This window comes from Frieseomelitta varia, unplaced genomic scaffold (genome assembly GCF_011392965.1).
Source record: "Frieseomelitta varia isolate USP_RPSP 00005682 unplaced genomic scaffold, Fvar_1.2 scaffold_954, whole genome shotgun sequence".
In the NCBI taxonomy this organism is placed as follows: Eukaryota; Metazoa; Arthropoda; class Insecta; order Hymenoptera; family Apidae; genus Frieseomelitta; species Frieseomelitta varia.
This window is the reverse complement of record NW_025110761.1, coordinates 453,204-473,319: the sequence shown is the minus strand read 5'-3', so window position 1 is coordinate 473,319 and position 20,116 is coordinate 453,204. Positions and strand designations below refer to the sequence as shown.

Here is a 20,116-nt window from a genome sequence, read left to right as displayed (position 1 = left end):
TAGGCTTAAGATGTTAAATATACGAACATCTTGTACGAGGATGATTCAATATTACCCTTAGACCTTCTTCTTGTTCTTTTGCTTTATTTGCTTACTAATTTCTTGTATTGCCAACATCGTGAGTCGTTTATATTTTTCGTCAAAATAATATTTGCTCTTTTCATAAATTACAATATAGTTTGTATAATTATCGTTGTCCTCTATAACGTAGACATCGATTACAGTGTAGATTTTCTTTCAAAGTATTTTTTATGTTAGTACTAATTTATTATTTTATGAAATTATAAATTTGATATTTAATAATATCCATCGGTTATGATAGTTTTATTTATGTGTATAAAATAGAATATTATATGTTATATGATCAAAATTATAGAAGAACTGTATGGTATCTTTAATGTTGAAAGCAACAAAATGTAGGAAGTGAATCATTCGCCATTCATTTTCGCATACCAAGAATTCTAATATGAAACGTTCAGAGAACATTCTGTCACTATAATGGAATTTATTTCCAGGAAAGTGATAATAAATGTCATAAACCGTAAGAAAGGAAGAAATTTATATATAAAATTTATTTTCCAATTATATTTTAAATTATTCTACTTCTTGTAATTATTACATGTATGGTTGATTTTTCTTGAAATCTTCCTGCGTAATATTAGTGTTATATCTAGAAAAATTCAATTTGTTTCATTGCGAAATTTTTGTATTTTATGAAGCTTTGGTTTCTAATAAAATCATACGAAGATACAGAAAACAGCTATGATAAACATAATTTTTATGAATAGTGATACGGTAATTAAAAGATTAGGCCATTCGACAAAATTTTCTGTCTTGATCGTATGAAAAATTTTCAACATTTTGTTGTATAAATTTTAATTCGATTATGTAGATTTTTCATAAAAATATTACATTCTTTATATTAACTTAATTGAAATTAATTTTGAAATTTTTTGAACTATTTTTGAAGATATTAATCCTCGAATCGCCAAGCCAGGCCCATGCAGAATTCTATTTTTTCTACTAATCGTAAATTAACAAAAAATCTTAAATTCATGGAATATTCTTTTTTTTTCTTTCTTATATAATTATATAATATAATTTTCGCCAAATGATGTTTAGTACAATGTCTACAATTCTAACATGAGTTAAAAGTGATCCGAATTGGTAACTTTTCCTCCTGAGAGTTAAAATAACTTGTATCTATTTTAAGGCTCTCATTTAATGAACAAGCAATTAAGCGTTGAAACGGAATTGTCATATTTATTTTGCGTAGCTAATATATCTTCTAAGATTTGAATTAAAATATTTAGTCACTATGACTTGATGTTAAACGAATGAAAGGCGCAATGCAGACAAGCAATTTACAATAAATTCGTCGTTGAATTTTCCTTGTAATTCACACGAGTTGCTTCTGTTACTTTACTGCCATATTTTGCGTTTGCTTGTTGTGTGTATTTAAAAGTGTATGTCAAAAAGTGTTACGTCAAATTACCATAAATCGCTTGTCTGAATTTACATGATAAAACAATTTATTGCATTAATATCAAATGACAACGTTTCGTTTGCTGCCAAGCAGTAATTACGTGTTGCGTACTTCCTATTTTAATGGACGCAAATTTACTGCCTAATTTGCCTCAAATTGATACTAAAAATTGCGTGCCATGTGAGCTTCATGTAAATCTGTGTATTTTGTACTTCTAAAAATACAAGTTCGCAGCGCAGATTTTATTGCAAATCGATTGTCTGCATCGGGTCAAAGATTCTATTATTAATATATTGATGTTTTTTTAATAAGTTTATATAATATTATCCTTGTCTGCTAAATAATACGTACAATAAGGAGTATATTTGAATACATAATGATGGAAAATTGCCAATATTTTAAATTGTTATAATTTGTTTAATTTAAATTTTATAATTTAATTGTTATATAATAAAATTTGTTTAATTTTAATTTTATAATTTAAATTGTTATATAATACAAATAAATCATATAATAATTTAATCTTATTTTAAAGCGTGAAGCTTCTAGCCCTAACTTAACTGCCCTAAGTTTGTTTTTTTCAAAGATGTTTTTACATCATGTAATGGCTAAGAAAGTGACAGTACTTTTATTTTTGGAAATATTATAAATTATAAAAATTCAAATGTGTGTGAAAACAAAAAATTTCTTTTCGTCACTAGATCGAAAATCGAAATCTTCCTTTTACAATGATTCCTCAAAATTTGCTGTACGATTACTGTATTTGCTTTTTTTGCCATTTTGAATTTTGAACATTAGGACGAAATATTACGATTTTTTGAATTTTTATCGTTCAATTTTAATGTTCAGAGTCAAATAAAATGACGAAAAAAAAAAACTTTAAAGCAAATTTTGAAGTGCCATTATAAAAATGAAACTTTTATCTTCAAGATCGTAATAAAATTAGTCATAAAAAATTTTTTTCTTTTTAAGGACGTTTGAATTTATACAATTTTTTAAAATGAAAAGAACATTTTTCTATTCATTACATGATATTAAAATATCTTTGAAAAAAAAACAAATTCAAATCAGAATAATCTAGCGCTTTAAAATGAGACTTTTAAATAATTTGTTATATGATTTTTCTTTACGAAATTATAACAGTTTGAATTATTGACAATTTTTCATCAAAATTAGTTGTAGTACGAAACTGACTTCATGAAAACAATTTGTATCTTTCATTTTATTTGGAAAGTCAAAGCATCCTACAAAACACTACATACTTTACTTTTTTTATATTCTACTTGTAAATATTTAATAAAATATTTTTTAAGTCAAAATACATATATATGTACTTATAGATAGTACATAATGTGAAATATATAAAATAAAAACATAAAATTTAATTTATTACATTTAAATCTTATATATTGTACACACGCATCAATTCACAAATTATATTTATAAATTTGTAAATTGTATTTCTCCATTTAGTGAGAAAAACAGTTCGTTTGTTGTAAGCTGTTCGTTCATTATAGGATACCCACTTTACAGCAATTCTGTAGCCATTTGAAAAGTACAATGTTCTTTTAAATACATAGTGTTTTTTTTTTTTTTAATTGTACACCATTTATATAGTTTAATTAAAAAGAAAGTCTATGCAAAGACATCTTTAAAAAGGTCGTACGTTCAAAATTACTTTGTCATCGCAAATACGAAAACGGAATCCTGTTATTCTATATATATAGAAAAGTATCGAAAACGTTGCTACAGAAAGAAAAAGATTCTCAAGCTTGTGAAGCATATTTTAGGTATCATATAACGTGATCTTCCTGATGATCCTGACATTTGGCAAGCGAAATCCGGTAAAAATTCCAAAAATATCTGAAGAGCATCGGTGAGGATCGATCGGCATCAGTTCACGGCTCGTAGAAAATATTCTTTGTCTCTGGTTGGTGCGATCGATTGGTAGCAAGATGCGACTTTGTGAGGCTTCTCGTTAATAGGAAAGAGGAAAGAGGAAAGAGAAAGACAGATGATTTCAGAGTATGTACTTACATACTCTTAAATTGTATCCTCTACTCGAGAAAACCGGTCATCATTTCGTCATCCTGATTGCTCGGACATTACTTCGTCTGAGCTTGTATCTTAGAAAATCAAAATTGAAAATCAACCTTTTCCTTATAGCTCGTTGCTCGATAGTTTCAATGTTTCATTAAAACTCATTTTTTGTGTTTCCACCATTTTCTGGCTGTGCTGTTGTGTAGCTTCCTGTGATCTACATCGTTCCCTATCTTTATTATTTTTGACTGATTGTTAGTATGTCAAAAACTTGTTATGTAACTTTATAATTGTTGACGTCAATTCAAAATTAGTAAACTTATGTTTTTAATTTTGAAAATTGTATATTTTTCTATATTAATTGATAATAAAATGATGCAGATCAGTCATACAGATTCATACTGATTCTTCATTGAAACGTAAGCAAGCGAAATGATATATCACTTTTTTTGAATTGATGAAAATCGCTATTCTTTTATATACAGTGGATGTTGAAAGTATTTGTACTCAATACTTTAAACTTTTAAATTAAAACTTTAAGCAACAAGAGTGCAACAAATTTCTTATAAAAAGAAAATTTTAATTTCCAAAACGGTAAAATTATTAAAAACTTTTTTCGTATTTTCATAAAAATGTTTGATTATGCAAAATTCTCGAGAAGAAAAGTATCTTTATTTACACCCTTCAAAATGATATAAAAATATTTTTGAAAAATATATTTATAATATTTCCAAAGATATTTTCAAAAGGCGTAAATGAAAGTACTTTTTCTCTAGCAAATTTTGCGAAATCAAATGTCTCAAAACGCAAGAAAATTTTATTCATAACAAGATCCGCTAAAGATTGACGATCCTACGTACAATATCTTTTCATAAAAGTATGAAAGTTTAAAATATACGTACTATTATACATAAAATTACTTTCAAATTTCAATTAGGATAATATAATGGATTTCATGATAATTATTCTCCGCTAACGTTAAAATAAAAATATATAACGATATTAAAAGTAACAAATTTATACTACTATACTATTAATAGTACTGTTATAGTAATATATTAATATAATAAGTATATAATAATATACTATACTATATACTATATACTGTAGTAATACTATAATAATAATACTATAGTACTAAATATGAGGTAAACTTATAAATATAACTTTTCCGAAATGTAGCGTTTCCGAGTTTTGAATTAAATATAGGAAAAAGAACATGTTAGTGAAAATTATTTTAAATATTCATTGCAAAATACTTAGTTATAGTTGTAAAATATAAGTTATGCTACATTTACCGATCACTTAAATTGTATAATTATATTTTTTTTTATATAATAATTATTTCTAACTATGTAAAGCATCTTTTGTCTACAAATTCACTTGTATACGCGTGTCAATGACACTCGTGCCTTTCACTGATGCCTCCTATATACATATACATCCTCTCTTGGTGTCTTTGGTGTGCCTAACCATGAGGATAAGTTCAGCAGATGAGCTTCTTCCTCTCCTTTCTCTGTTTCTCCTTATCCGTTCCTTTCTTGTGCACTTCCTTTTTTTTTCTTTGCAAGTGGTTCACATGCATAAAATATGTGCGCAGTTCTCATCGTTTCTATACAGGCTGGAGTTCTTCGTGTCTCTATTAATTTAATTTCATAGATAGCACTTCCTTGGGAATTCATTTTCCATTTCAAATTGCACAAAGAGGAGGAATGTGCATGATCCAATTAAGTTCGCTATAATTTGTTATCTATGTTATCTATCTTGAACTGTCGCCGCGTAAATATTGTTGTTAATATTTTCTCTTTACTGAGAGCGTTATTACATGCTGATAAAACACATCATTAAAAGGAGTACGCTATCTATTTTCAGTCTTAGATGAACATAATTCAATATGCTGTAATAAACAATTAAACGGTCAATTAATTCCCATTAATATATGACGTCGAATTTTTTAGTCTTTCTTAAGAGTAAATATTTTGAGTTTTCTATTCTTTTATCGCAGTTTAGTTGACTGTGTGGAATAATCCATTTTAACAATAATATTCTACTTAATTTCAAATGTAAAAACAAGAAGATTACATGAATATTTTCGTAGTAATAATAAATGACAAGTCTTACTGCATTAAAAAATAAAATCCTTCAATTTTATAAACTACTTACACATACTTGAATTGTTTCACCTTCTTGATATTATAATTTTTAATTTTCTAATAATTGTTGTAACTTTGAATCAGAATAAAATTGCTCATTTTATGTTTCAAATTTCAGTATTTGACAGTATGTTATATCATGATTGATAAATATATCATACAATATTTGTTTTTATTGAACTTTCTCCAACGAGAAGGAAAAATGTTAGATAACCTATAAAGCAGAATTTTGGTATCTGTGATGCGAGTTTATTAATTGCTGTTACATAACTTGTTAATCTTATGTGTTGTTTGATTGAACTTTAAATGAGTTTCAAGTAAAGATTTTTTAATAATCGTACAGAAAAAAGTTTCACATTACAGTATGATACTGCATGATAACTTTTATCTATTAAATGAAGCAGAAATTTTCCTTATCACATTATAAATTACTTTATAATATCAGTATTATTTTCACTTTATAATATCAGAAATTTTCCTTATCACATTATAAATTACTTTATAATATCAGTATTATTAATTGATAAAGCAATCGTTTTATATCCAATTTACTTACAGATAAAAAGAAGTTTAATTAGTTACTTGGAATTAAAATTAATTTAACTAAAGATTGATTTAATTAAACCTAATTTGAAAAGACAAACCAATTTACAAAATTCAGATTTTTAAAATAAACAAATGTGATTATATTTCATATTTCTTATTCTACAATTATTGTTTTGAAACAACTTTTCTTTCTTTTCAAATATTTACAAATTCTAGTAATACTTATTCTTATATAATTATACTTATTCTCTAAATAACAATTAGCTTTAATTACCATTAAGTAGGTATTAAATTGCTTAATGAATTATTATTAAATAATTATTACTATGAATAAATAGATAATTTACTATCTATTATATTCATACTTCTTTAAATATTTGTTGTGCTAGAGATATATTTATTAATTTATATCAATAAAATATACTTTATACAATATACAGGGTGTTTCACGAAAACTAGGCCACCTGAATATCTTTTCTATTAGTGATAGTACGAAAATTTTTCCTGACTGAACTTAAACCGATTGAAGAGACGAATCGGATAGAATTATTTTTTTAAAAATATCATTTTTTAATGTTTTCTTCAAGCTCATTGGTATTTTTTATGTGGGGAACGTGTAGTTTTTCTTTTCCATCATGTAGCTCATGAAAAAATACATTCAGATATGTTTATGATGTGACCTTCAAATGACCTTGGACTTCAAAATTTTTAAATTAATGTTTTAAATTTTAAAAAACTTATATTGAGCGAGTTTCCAGGTTGGAACACCAATAGAAATGAATAATTTTTAGCTGTATTAATGTAAATAATAAAACGTTTTCTTAAATAAATATAATCATCGAATCGTTTTAGTATAAACTACAAACATAAACTTTTTGCGAACTGAATTTGTCATATTTCTTGATAAAAAAACTTATATTTGTGAGCAATTTTTTGATGAAATATCTTGTCATCATATCTTGTATCCTTGCAGTCTTTCTATTTTCAATCACTTTTTATTGTTCTTGGAAAAATGATGTAAGATATTTCTTCGAAGAAATAGTAAGATTGTCTGGTTTTCAGGAATTTCTGATTTATACTGCACTTTAAATTCATACATTCTTTTCTTATTTTTGTATTATTTATATTATAAATTTTATGTTTTAGCATATAAAGAATATTTAATTGTATTTCTACAAAATATTAGAGATTTAATTTGTATAAAATTATTTATCTTTCTTTGAGATACTGTTACTTACATGAAATTATACTAATTGTAAATACCAAATGTTTATACATTAATATATATACAATATATAGAGTATTTAATCATATTTAGTAATGCAATCATTAGTTTATAATTTAATATTTTGTTTAAATATATTCCATTCTGTTAATATAAATTTATTTTTGTAAATGTATTAGGAGAAAAGATTATTAAACATCAAATTTACATAAAAAATATGATAAAGAAAAAAGAATTATAGAAATATGGAATTATTATTACTAATAAAAAAATATATTTATTTATATATAATATTATTTAAATTTAGAATATAATATAATATATAATATATTTATTATAATTCACTTATATTTTCATAATTATTATATTGTTATATTATTTACATTTTTATTAATGACAACTTATTGTTTTATTGAATTTATTTCACGATTATTAACTAAGAAGTGCGAAATATTTTTTGAATAGTACTATTGCCCTAAATATTTTTATGATATTAAATTTCGTCATTATTTAATGTATTATGTAATTTATTATGCAAAACACTATGCGCATAAGCGTCAAATGAAGTTTCTACCGATTATAATAAATGTTTTAATATTTAAAAAATTACAAATTTAATTGCTATAAATGTATATATTATGAATCATATCTTCATTTTGTATTAGAGTTGTAAGATGACGTGAAGATTGGAAATCTAGAATTAGATCTTATATTAGACTCTGGTCGTTGAGTTAACAATATGATTCTATAAGTTACAAATATTCCGACAGAAATCGGTATAAAATAAAAAAAAGGACATTTTAGATGATTGAAATTTATATTTTATGAATATAACTTTTCTCTAAACAGCGTTGTTTTGAAATGTGATAAATGTAGGCTCTTATTTGAGATATTTTTCAAAGATACTTTCATTCATTTAAAAACTTTTGAACTGTAATTTTTTTTTGTAGTACTTGTCATATGAAAGACATAATCATAAGTCAATAGTGTATCTTTCACAAGATAAGTTTTACAAAATTAAGATTAAAATATTATTTAAACTAATCAGTTTTTTATTTTGTTATCTCAATACTTTTTCGTGCAAGAATGAGAGAAGATGATTCGAATTATATAAAATGTATATCCATTAAAAATAGTAAAGATTCCATTAAAAAAAATAGTAAGTATATAAATACTTACTCTTGCGAATAAAATATAGTTATGGAAATATAGCTAGTTCTTTCATCTTTTTCCATTAATATTTTTTTCTAACTTCAAAGAAGAAATTTGTGTTGTCTCATTGTCAGTTGTGAAACTAAACCTGTACAGAGCAATAATTCCTCGAACACTGTAATATTTAAATATAGTAAGAGTCAATGTCTAATTATAAGTCGTCAAATAAAGTGGTAGTTAATAACATCATCATTTTACCGCGTATTTCAAAAGAAGTTACACGCTCAAATTAAGTAAACAAAATACTTATGATTTTTCACTTTGTATATATACAAATTTTTATTTTTAAATTCTAAATTTATGAAATGATTTTATTGTGTTTTATGAAATGATTTCATTATGCTATCTTATAGTATTTTAAATGATGACACGTCAAAATTCCTCGAAACCAAAGAATATTTTGAGTTTTAAAAATTGAAAACTTTGTACAGTAGAACCTCAATTATCTATCCGAACTAATTTTGTTCAGAACAATCGGATAATAGAATTTCTCAGATAATCGAATAACTCACATTATGAATACATTACATATGAAAAATTATAATTTATTACATAATAATTACATATTTTTTAAATACTTTTGTTTTCCTAATCTTTCTAAATTGCATTTTTTTCTTTAAGTTACTGATTCCGCTGGAGTATTTATTGGAATATCAACCCGGATTACTGACATTTGGATAATCGAGGTTCTACTGTGTCTTTTTCGTAATTTCCTTGAAATCTCTCGAAGAGAAATAAGAAGAATTATGGAATCAATGAATGACAAATCGTTTGTAACGTGAATGAAGAATGTTTGATTCTTGTAATATTCTGAATACATACTCAGTATGAATTGAGCTTGCGATTGCTTCTTCTCATTACGTTATTCATCGTCAACGGTATTCTTTGAAAGACTTTTCAGTACATTCGGCACTCAAGAGTTGAGCAAGAAATTAATCAACGATTAACTATTAAATTTTTTCAATAATATTTAATCGCAATTAATGATTACATTCGAACTTCAGTTGTCAATCATAAATAACAATTAAATTTCCACTTTCATTAGTTGCGATGAACGATTAAATAATAAATACAATTAAGAATCAAATTCTCACTTTAATTGTTAATTGTTAATTGTTACTAACGATTAAATTCCTTCTAATTTTAATCTTCAATTGGAGGAATTCATTAACAATTATTTGCTGAAGTTCTTTCTATAGCAAAAATTAATATTTTCTATGTATCTATATAATAATCTTGCAATAATGTATCAAGAGATAACAAAGCCAGTGAAATAATATTATCGTCTAATGTAACGAAACACAGTTTTTTATTATTGTTTATTTAACAAATTTTGAAAGAGTTCAAGATAACTTAATTAGGCTTACAGCTATCTAACTGATATATCCATATGTATAAGTCGCTCTATATTTTGATGATATAAACCAGAAATGTTTTATTTCGATTATATAATATGTATATCTTAACTCTAAAGCGTCGACGATTTATTGCAATTTTATAGTACATCTTAAATTTAAATGAAATTATAATCAAATTCGATGTACTAATTAACAATTGATGATTGATTAATATTAACAACTTTATTAGTTAACACTATTAATCAATTACATCAATCGTGAACTTTTCATCGGTTAATTTTATTAATCGTGAACATAAATCAATCAATTAAATTAAAAATTTGAATTGATTAATGTCCAACTTTGTCGGCAGTAGTCGAGAAAAAAAGTCAATAAAAAAAAAAGTAAAATCAATAAAGGAACAAAATTAAATTCAAAACTAAAATCTCAATTATATTTTTGTTATTCTTATGTTATTTTTACGTTATCTGTACTTTGTTTAACTATGATTAATAAAGATTTATGTAAAAACATTAATTTCAATTCTTGAAACAAGATCTTTTGATATTGCTTGAAAGGAGTTCAAGACAAGTTTAAGTTCGGAAATTTCGATATTTTACAAAATTTCGGATTCGAATTTTGAGAATTTCAAAGTCAGATTAGTTCAAGCTCATCCTTGTTAAAAGAAAGAATTGTATTTTTTCATTTAAGATTTCGTTTTCGAAAAAATCAAGTTTGGAAATTTGCCAAATATATTTAAATTTGATTAGTTTTAAACTGAATAGGAATAAATAATTAATATTCTATCTGTGAAAAATAAAGAATGAGAAATGGAGAATAAAATTTTTTTTCTTAAAACCTTTTCAATAATAGAGTTTGCATTTGTTTAAATAAAAATAAATTTAATAAGAATTTGTGCACATATATTTGCTGAATTTTTTAATTTAGTTTTCTCAAAAACGAAGCGCCTTATAAAAAATTTTTTATTTTTAATTATTCTCGGAATTATTCACTCCTGTTCAATTCGAACTTAATCAAATCTAAGAATATTTGACAATCAAATTTAAGAATATTTGACATCAATACGATTTGAAGCATCGAAAATGGAGAAAAGTTATTTTTCTTTTTGACTTCTTTTTACATGTAGAATTACTAGTGGATTGTATGTAAAACGATCAAACAGACATCCCATATGTATTTTCATTTATAAATACATATTTTTATACTTTTACTTTTTCGAATCTATAATCTGTTTTCTAACTATATATCATGCAACATACGTATTAGTGTGATATTTTAAATATTTTAGAATGTCGTTATAAGAATTATAGAGACAGAAAAATTTTAATTTTTTTTTTAAAGTAATTAAATAAGATAAAATAAGAAAATTCAAATTGGTTTGTAATGAACGTAAGATGATGAGTTACAACAAACTAATAGATCAAATATATCTATATCGACAAAATTATCTCAATTATTGATAAAGTAATATTTATATTAAATTTAGATTAAATATATCTGTATTGACAAAATTATCTCAATTATTGATAAAGTAATATCTAAATATGTTACTCTTATTACAGAAATACGTGCCTTTATTAAAGATCAATATTTGAAAAACGCTTTTTGTACATTCAAAAATATTGTTTTCTGCTCGAAGTTATAGAGGGCGATGGATATTGTATCATGTCATTTCATGTTGATGAAATACCACTTGCATGGAATTTATGATAACTCTTACACTGACATTTGTACTGTGCTTTTTTATGTATTTCTTAAATAAGATAAAAAATTACAGAGAAAAAAGATGTAGATGTAAAAAAATATAAAAAACAAAATTCTTTCTTTGTTCACGATTGCAATGCAGCATGTTGAATAATTCAGGTATATATTGAATGTAATATAGATGTATGTAATAGCTAATATAATATTCATATTGATTAATTATTTCAAGTTTGTTGTGAAATTAAGTATCGTGAATGACAATTTATTCAATAAAACTAATTACACGCGATTTGACAGTGACGTGATATACAATGAAATAAATAGGACTAATTTCAAATAAAAATTTATGCAACGTTTACTTTTTTAGACTAGATTATAATATTGAAACTATTTGTTTTTTAGGTGTTATTTGATTTATATAAATACAACCATATGCAAAATGAATTTAAGTCGAACCTTGAAAATGAATTTAGGTTGTTTAAGTTCACTAACCCTAAAACGTCACGCATAAAAAAGAAAAGTAATTTATTTTTAATATAACAGATTTTAATTAATATTTTAAATATCCTTTTATAAGACAAAAATACATTGTATTTTAATTTATATCCTTTAGTGGTATCGAAAATATACGAATAAAAATCTATTGTTGACTTTAATATATTTAATACATTGCCGAGTAATTTTCAAATTTTCAAATTACATGTAAAAAATACATGTTTAAAATAAGAAAACAATTTTGAATGAATTTGTGCAAATATATTGTTTGTACATGTTGGTGAAATTTGACTTCTATATGATTTATGTTGAGAGTAAGTTGACTCGTGTTACATTGATTTAAGTTTCAGGAAATGCATATCGTTTATGATTTCTTTTATTCAAAGAAATAAGAAAAATCATCAAAAGAATTGAATGAGTAATGTTTTAGCATTATGGATAATTTTTAAAAAAATTTTAGAGATTTCTTATATAAAAATAATTTTTAGCCTTTTTTTTTCTAATCAACAATGTAGTTCCAATATATATTATTTCCATAAAAATTTGCTAATTTTTTTATAAAAAATTTTATTAATACTTTTAATTACATTTTAGTTTTTACATAGATCTCAAAATTAAAAAACTAACTTGCATAATGCTGAATTATCAATGTGCAAATTGGTAAAGGAAAGATTAGATTACATATTGGAACGTATTCTAACAATTTTAATGGAATAATTGTCAAAACTTTATTGTATATCTCGTACATAGTACTATAGTATTATATATTAATGCAATATATTATACTTGCATAGATTCTCAATATTCGACATTTAGATTATTAAGTTTAGAAAATTATTACTTCAACGTTCGTATCATATGTAAAATTTAAGTATATTCGTGATTGGTAGAGTGTTAGGAATTGTTAGCACTCGTATTTTAAATGTGTTCTAACGTGACTCAAAACAGAAATGGCAATATCAAAGAAATCATATAATTTGAATTGATAGTGAATGGGTTAATCTTGTTTGATTTCTAGGACTATAAGTTGTCATTAGATAACTAATTTGGCTTCATGTGTCCGCTTGAAGTTTGATTTCTATCAGTGGTATAAAGGTTTTAGATGCTGGTCGCCCTCTGTATGCACTAACCTCAAGGAGAAACTCTATGCGACCGGTTTTAATAGAATGTATGTAGCTTATTGATTTGATTACAAAGAAATCTATGATTCATTCACGTTTCATAAAGAAATCATTTGATCTAGGATTCATTCACGTTTTAGATCTTATATTTTTGTTACATGTCCTTACTAGAGTTAGAACTAATTTTTTTCTATTGAAAGAAAATATGTAAAAATCCAGGATATAAATATTTTAAGTGAAATCAATGACTATCACAAAAGTGAGATATTTTTAATGATTTGTATTATTAGAATAATATATATATATAAGGTCTTAGGCATAGATAAGTTAATACTTTTTTGTAGAAAACGACCTGCTGCATCGTGTAATACAAAATTACATAATTATACTTTAAAAAATAGTAGTAACCTTCATATCTCACACGTCTGTTTAGAGACAAACTAAGTGTACCAAATTGCTGCCTTTCTAAAGCAGAAAAAAATGCATTTCAAACATTTTTTTCAAATTATGAATAATTTTGGAGATAATTGTATTTATAGATTAAAATGGGACACCCTGTGTATATAGATATAAACATATAAGTATTTATTACTAATAGAATAAAAAGTATTAAATAACAAAAGATAACGTAAATAAATATAATTTGACATTACTATTTATTTTAAGAACGAAGTTTTTAATTCAAGTAATACTTTGTTTTCAATATGTCAAGGTGAATTTAATTAAAAATTTTCTATTTCAAGCGTTTTATCGTTTATATATTGAGCGCGCATCTATTCGTTATTATTGATTACTTTGAGACAGAAAGAAGTAACATTTTATTCAAGTATAGACTATTGGATGTAGTTCATTAAATGTATTTGAAATATCATTTATATCTTACAGAGAATAGAACAATTCGCTGAAATTAAAAGCTTAAATTATTTTAAATATTTGTGTATGAATACTATGCTTGCTATTATTATTGTTACTTTCAATGTGTTAACAGTCACGTTAACTATGTTAGATTTTAACAATTATATGTTTAGATAAATTTAATAAGAAGAAATAAATCATTGAATAAATATGTTGATTACTATTATTATTAATGTTCTTTTGAAAAGAACAAGGATAAGTTTAAATTGAAGTCAAAATGAACATCGAGATCAAGGAAAAAAAAGATAAAAAAGAAATTAGAACATTCGGAATATTGAAGATAAACGGGATGTAATTGAAGTCTCATGCTCCTCTTATTTATCAATAAATAGAAACTATTCTGGCAGTTTGTCAAATTGAAACGTATATTTAGATAAATGTACACGTGAAAATGTCACCTGCTGCTTATTTCAAAATAAAAAGTATTGATATCTCTGTATTAAAGCATCTGATATTAATATAAATTAAATAATTAATCTCTTGACATACATATGTGCATATAGTGATTTATGAAAAAATTTGAATAGTTATCACTAAAAACATTAATGAATAAAAAGTGTACATGTTATATATAGCTTTTTGAAACTTTATTAGTATTACAGCAAAATATAGTTATTATAGTTATTTTCATAGGATTTGAAAGAAATTACAAAATACAAAATATTTATTACAATAGTTTGTACCAGTTACGAAAAATATTTCATAATATATTTGAATAAATATCTTAAACATATGGATAATAACATAGAGATGATCTTGTTGAATACGTAAGCCCGAGACTTATCGATACAATAAATTGATTTGCATCGAATATGTGTTTGCGATAATTTAGTATTTGTATAACCTCTCTATGTATATTTTAGGATTGTCTTAAAATTTAGTAAGATATACACGATAATCTTATTTTTCCACGTTTCGTTAATTTAATTGCATTTTATATTTCGACTGTCTTCGATTTTATTACAGTGAATATTATTACGAATTCATAAAATCTTTTTACGAGTTACAAAAATCTTAATATCTATGGACATGTATATTATTTTTTTAAAGAAGTAAATCATAAATAATAAAAAAATAATCTCGTTTAAAAATACATTGATTTCCAATTCCGTAATATTTTGCTATATCATAATTATCGTGTTAAAAAATGTAGGTTGTACAAGATGTATGTACACACACACACATATAAAATAACCACTTAGAAATAGCTGAATATACTTTATTTTGCAAAGTTAAATGTATACCTACATATTTATTTTGTCAATTTTTAAAAGATTTTTAGAACAGAATTCTAATTTTAGTTTTAAAATATTTTAAAAAACAGAAAACGTATAAATATAAATTCTTAAATGTAAAATATAAATTCTTCATATGTATTCTTTCTTCATATTATAATTTCTGCAATTAAAACAAAATATCTAACACAGAATAGAAGATTAGATATCATTAATTAACTGCAAATATTTTCCATAAACATAATATATACTCCAAACTGTTTTCAATTCCATTATTCTTCCATTATTCCATATAGTTCATTTTTAACGATTCCTATTTCTTTTTATTATTCCAAACATCTCAACTATCACCATAAACTTTTGCTTCTGTTTTTTTTTCCTAGTGTTTGATCAATGGTAAATCTAATTGTTCTTCCTATATTTTAATATAGAATGATATAGAGTGTTATAGAGTTGCACAATGAATGAATATTTACCAGCGAATATTCGTGTCATAGCAAAAATTAACACTTATTTGCTTATTCTCTTCATATTCAAATTTACACATTGGTAAATTTAATTGATAAACGTACATATAGAATCCTATAGATTTCTCGCAGAAGCATTCTCCTTCTTATTTATAACCTATACAGTACTATTATACATTAGTCTCATGACGTCTCTGATAAATTTCAGATTGGTAAGTCCTGTTACTTGACATCTACAATTTGTATTTTGAGCTGCAGTTAATGCTTCTATGATAAATTAATTTTTATAATTATATTATTATTTGGATGTAAAATTGGATATAATTTTATTATTATTTGGATGTTCCTTCAATTGTGCCAACGGATTTCTAATCATTTGTCGATTTTGTGTCGATTGAAATGTTCATTCCATGCATTGAATAGGAAATAACAATGAGTCATTAATGAATGAAGAACCGTTCTGATTTTATAATTAGTCGAGAAATTCAAATCAAGTCTAGTCATGATATCATTGAAAAAAAACCAGGCTAGTGAAAAATGCAAATGGAGAGTCTGAAAAAATTAAACAAAGTCTTTGGAAGAAGATTAAATTCAGTCTTGTCATGCTTTTTGTCATGACGAGAAATGCGCGTGTTATAAGAGGAAAATTTATTTGTGACAAATGTACTTAATTTGTGTTATATATTTCGTTCCTTTTTCTTCTCTTTTGATTCTTAATCCTTTTTGTATAGATATAATTCAGCATTATTTAAATAAAAATGTACAATTATATTCATAAAATATATGCAGTTGTTGTCCTTCTCTCCACAGATTGTTAATCAAGGAAAGTGAATAAATTAAAAATTACATTTTGTTTTAAAATACTGTCTTGCTCATTCATTGGGATACATTCATTTATTAAAAATTTACATTCATTCATTCAATGCTTTGCCAGATTTTTAAGGAACTTACTTTTAATTAAACATTGTTAAAATTGTGTTCAATTTGAAACAGAGTAATAGAATAATAACATTCAGAAAATTAAATAACGATTAATCTTAATATGCTCTAATAATAGAGTAATAATTTAGAGTAATAGCATTCAGTAGATTAAATAACGATTTATAAAAACTAATTTTAACAGTTTAAGTGGTTCATTCATTGATAAATCATTCTTTTCACCTAGATTTTCTTCTTAAACTTTGTTCTCTAAAATAGAGATCAGTTCAACAATTAACTAACGAAAGCTTGAATTTCTCAAAACATTAATTATTAGTTTCAATTGACACATCACAATACGAAAATAAGTTAGTAATGTTAATATTGATTCCATAACTTGACGAGAACTTTCGTTATTTTTGAGTAAACATATAAAAATATTTTTCTCAGTTTTGTATTTCTTCTATATCTCTATGAACATTTTGTACGAAACGTGGAAACAGAGTAAATATAATTTTGGTTTTTATAACGTGCATATTTATTTATTTATTCATATGTATATTTCGTCACACTGCATAGTCCTTGATAAAAATCGTTCAAAGGGCATCAATGTTTATCTTTTTCGTCGCAAACATAACATCCGTTTTCCTGCAGTTGTTATACTCATTGTCAAAACAGGGCGCTAATTTATTTTAAAATTCATGGTGGTCGCTTCTGTTAAACGGAAACGAAAGACGATGTTTCTTTTGTATCGCTAATGTAAAGTAGAAACACGTATAGGAAATGTATTTTTAGAAGACTGTCAGGGAGACTTAAAAATAAACATCCCATGATCATAAAAGCTTTAAATTATACATTTGACCTAATATTTTTATAATGAGTTATTTTTGAAACGTTTAGTACGCATTAATTAAAATAAGATGAAAACAAAAATAGTTGTAACAGTTCTTTGGTCTGATTTCGTTGTAACAAATTCTTTGGTCTGATTTCAAAAAAATTCATTATTCGATCTGAAAGCGCTTTTAGACATTAAATGATAAAGACATCATATGATGCAACAAATAAAACATTTCAAATTCATTATATATTTTATTATTATATATTTATAATTATATTTTTATATTTATATTTTATTATTATTATAATATTACATATTTTATTATATATTGATTATTAATATTTTCATAACAGATGCATTAAGATATTTGAAACATTTAGTACTAAATACTAATCTAGTTTAAAAAAATTTCTTCTTATTTGTATTAAGAGCAAATAACACGAATGGGAAATGTTATTTTTAGATATATAATATATTGTGATCTACATAATGTCACAAATCACATTCTGAAAAACCAAAGTAGATAGGGATTTTTTTGAGTTGACTGAAGGTTCAAAAGGGAACACTAATTTTTTTTAAATGTAATACCATATATTTTTCCTTTCTTTTAAATAGCTTTTATAAAACTGAATAACATTTATTTGAAACATATTTTATTATTTTGCATAAAGAGTTATGATGGAAAAAAAATATAAAGGGATGTCTTATTAAGAGGTCTTTGATCTCGCAGTGATGTCGAAGAGCAATTAAAATAGACATATTCTGAAGGAGAATTTATTTTATTAATCCTCGAGCGGCAAATTATTTCAGCAATATGCAACAAGGTGTTGAGTTCATAGCAAAGTACTGCTTTTTAGTATTTTTCCGAATAAGAGATATATATTAGAATTTTATTACATTTACAGACATATGGCTTTTCTCTTAAAGGTAACAATTATAATGATTATTATTATTACGAAATCATTATTGTTAGTTCTAAATCTGAATATCTAAATTGTAACTTCTGAATATGTATTCTAAATATAAATATCTAAATTGTATATATAGATGATGTTTTATCATTACTGTTAATGAAGATTGTTATTGTTTCGTGGAAAGGTTTCAAGTTTACATCAACTTTTACGTATTAAGATAATATTATTGAATCGGTATGATTGCTAATATTGCGATTATTCATTATTCGTTATTGCTGTACTACTTACTATTTTAAATATTTCAAATTTACTGCGTAATAAATTAAATCAAAGATATTTTCATTAAAGTTTCTCGTTAAAGTTGTTTCATTAAAGATTTTCATAAAAGTTAATACAAACTTTCGAGTTTAAAAAAAAGATTTCGACTATTTTACGAACTCGTGAGAAACAGAAACAGTCTTCATTAACAATAATGGTAAATTCAAACATCACTTGTGACAGACTATATAAGTACATATTTAAAAGCAAACCATTTCTAATATTTAATAAAATGTTCAAACATTTAATTAAACTTAACATTTAATAAAACGAATGAAGTTATTTGGAAGAAGGGCGATCCTGCCAAAATGTATGTTTCAAGAGATTCGAAGTTGAAACTTGAGTCGTGATAAGTTTATGAAATTGATTTTTAGTATGGAATAAAATGAAAAAAAAAAAAAAAAAAACAATTGTTTTACTTTTAATAAAAACTAACAGAGGTTAATAATTTTGATTTTTCCGAATATCGGGTTTTCTATTACATCGAAAGCAATTACACACGATATGTTCAATATTTTATTAAATGTATATTTAGGTAGATCTAAAGCAACAAAAGCACATATTAGTTTATTTTAATATTTATTGAATAGAAAACAAATATGAGAGAAAAATTACATTTGTAATTTAAATTGATAACAAATTATATATTAATGTTGCAAACTGAAAAAGAAAAGTTTTTGAATCTATAGTTAGAAAATTTTGTGTCTATAGAAAAGTCTGAAGATTATAAAAAGGATTATAAAAATATAACATTTTAATAGAAGTCTTTTTTCTGAAGAGCTCCGAAAAATGTATTAGGTCGTGTCACGTGAAATATCGGATTTGTGTTCATTCAACATTTGAGCGTTTGTTTTTTTTTTTTTTTTTTTATCTTTTGGGGTTTTTTTTTTTTTTTTTTTTTTTTTTTTTATTAGAGACTGTTTGGTATTTTTGGAAAGTTTATATTATACATTTAGAAAATATATTTTAATGAATTTTTAATTCTAGTTTCTTTCAATATGTTTAGTACTCTTTTTTTGTATGAATTTAAATTGAGTTTAGTTATTTCCTCTATTTCCTAGTTATTTCTCCAACAAAGTTTCAATTTTGCAAAACTTTGGTATCACTCTTTTGTCAGAAAATGTTCAGAAACATAGTCTCTGTAATTCAGGTTTTCGAAGAATTCGTTTTT

At 24.3% G+C, this 20,116-nt stretch overlaps 1 protein-coding gene and 1 long non-coding RNA gene across 3 annotated transcripts in view; one reads left to right on the top strand and one right to left on the bottom strand.

The window, feature by feature from the left end:
- The window catches only part of LOC122538045 (serine/threonine-protein kinase PLK1-like), a 49,423-nt gene that overhangs the window by 6,474 nt on the left and 22,833 nt on the right, over window positions 1–20,116 (top strand). The window lies entirely within an intron of this gene.
- Window positions 9,183–9,549, bottom strand: LOC122538046. Its single transcript, XR_006308771.1, has 2 exons — window positions 9,485–9,549; window positions 9,183–9,385 (listed from the first exon to the last, which is right to left on the bottom strand). It is a non-coding gene; the product is annotated as an uncharacterized LOC122538046 (long non-coding RNA).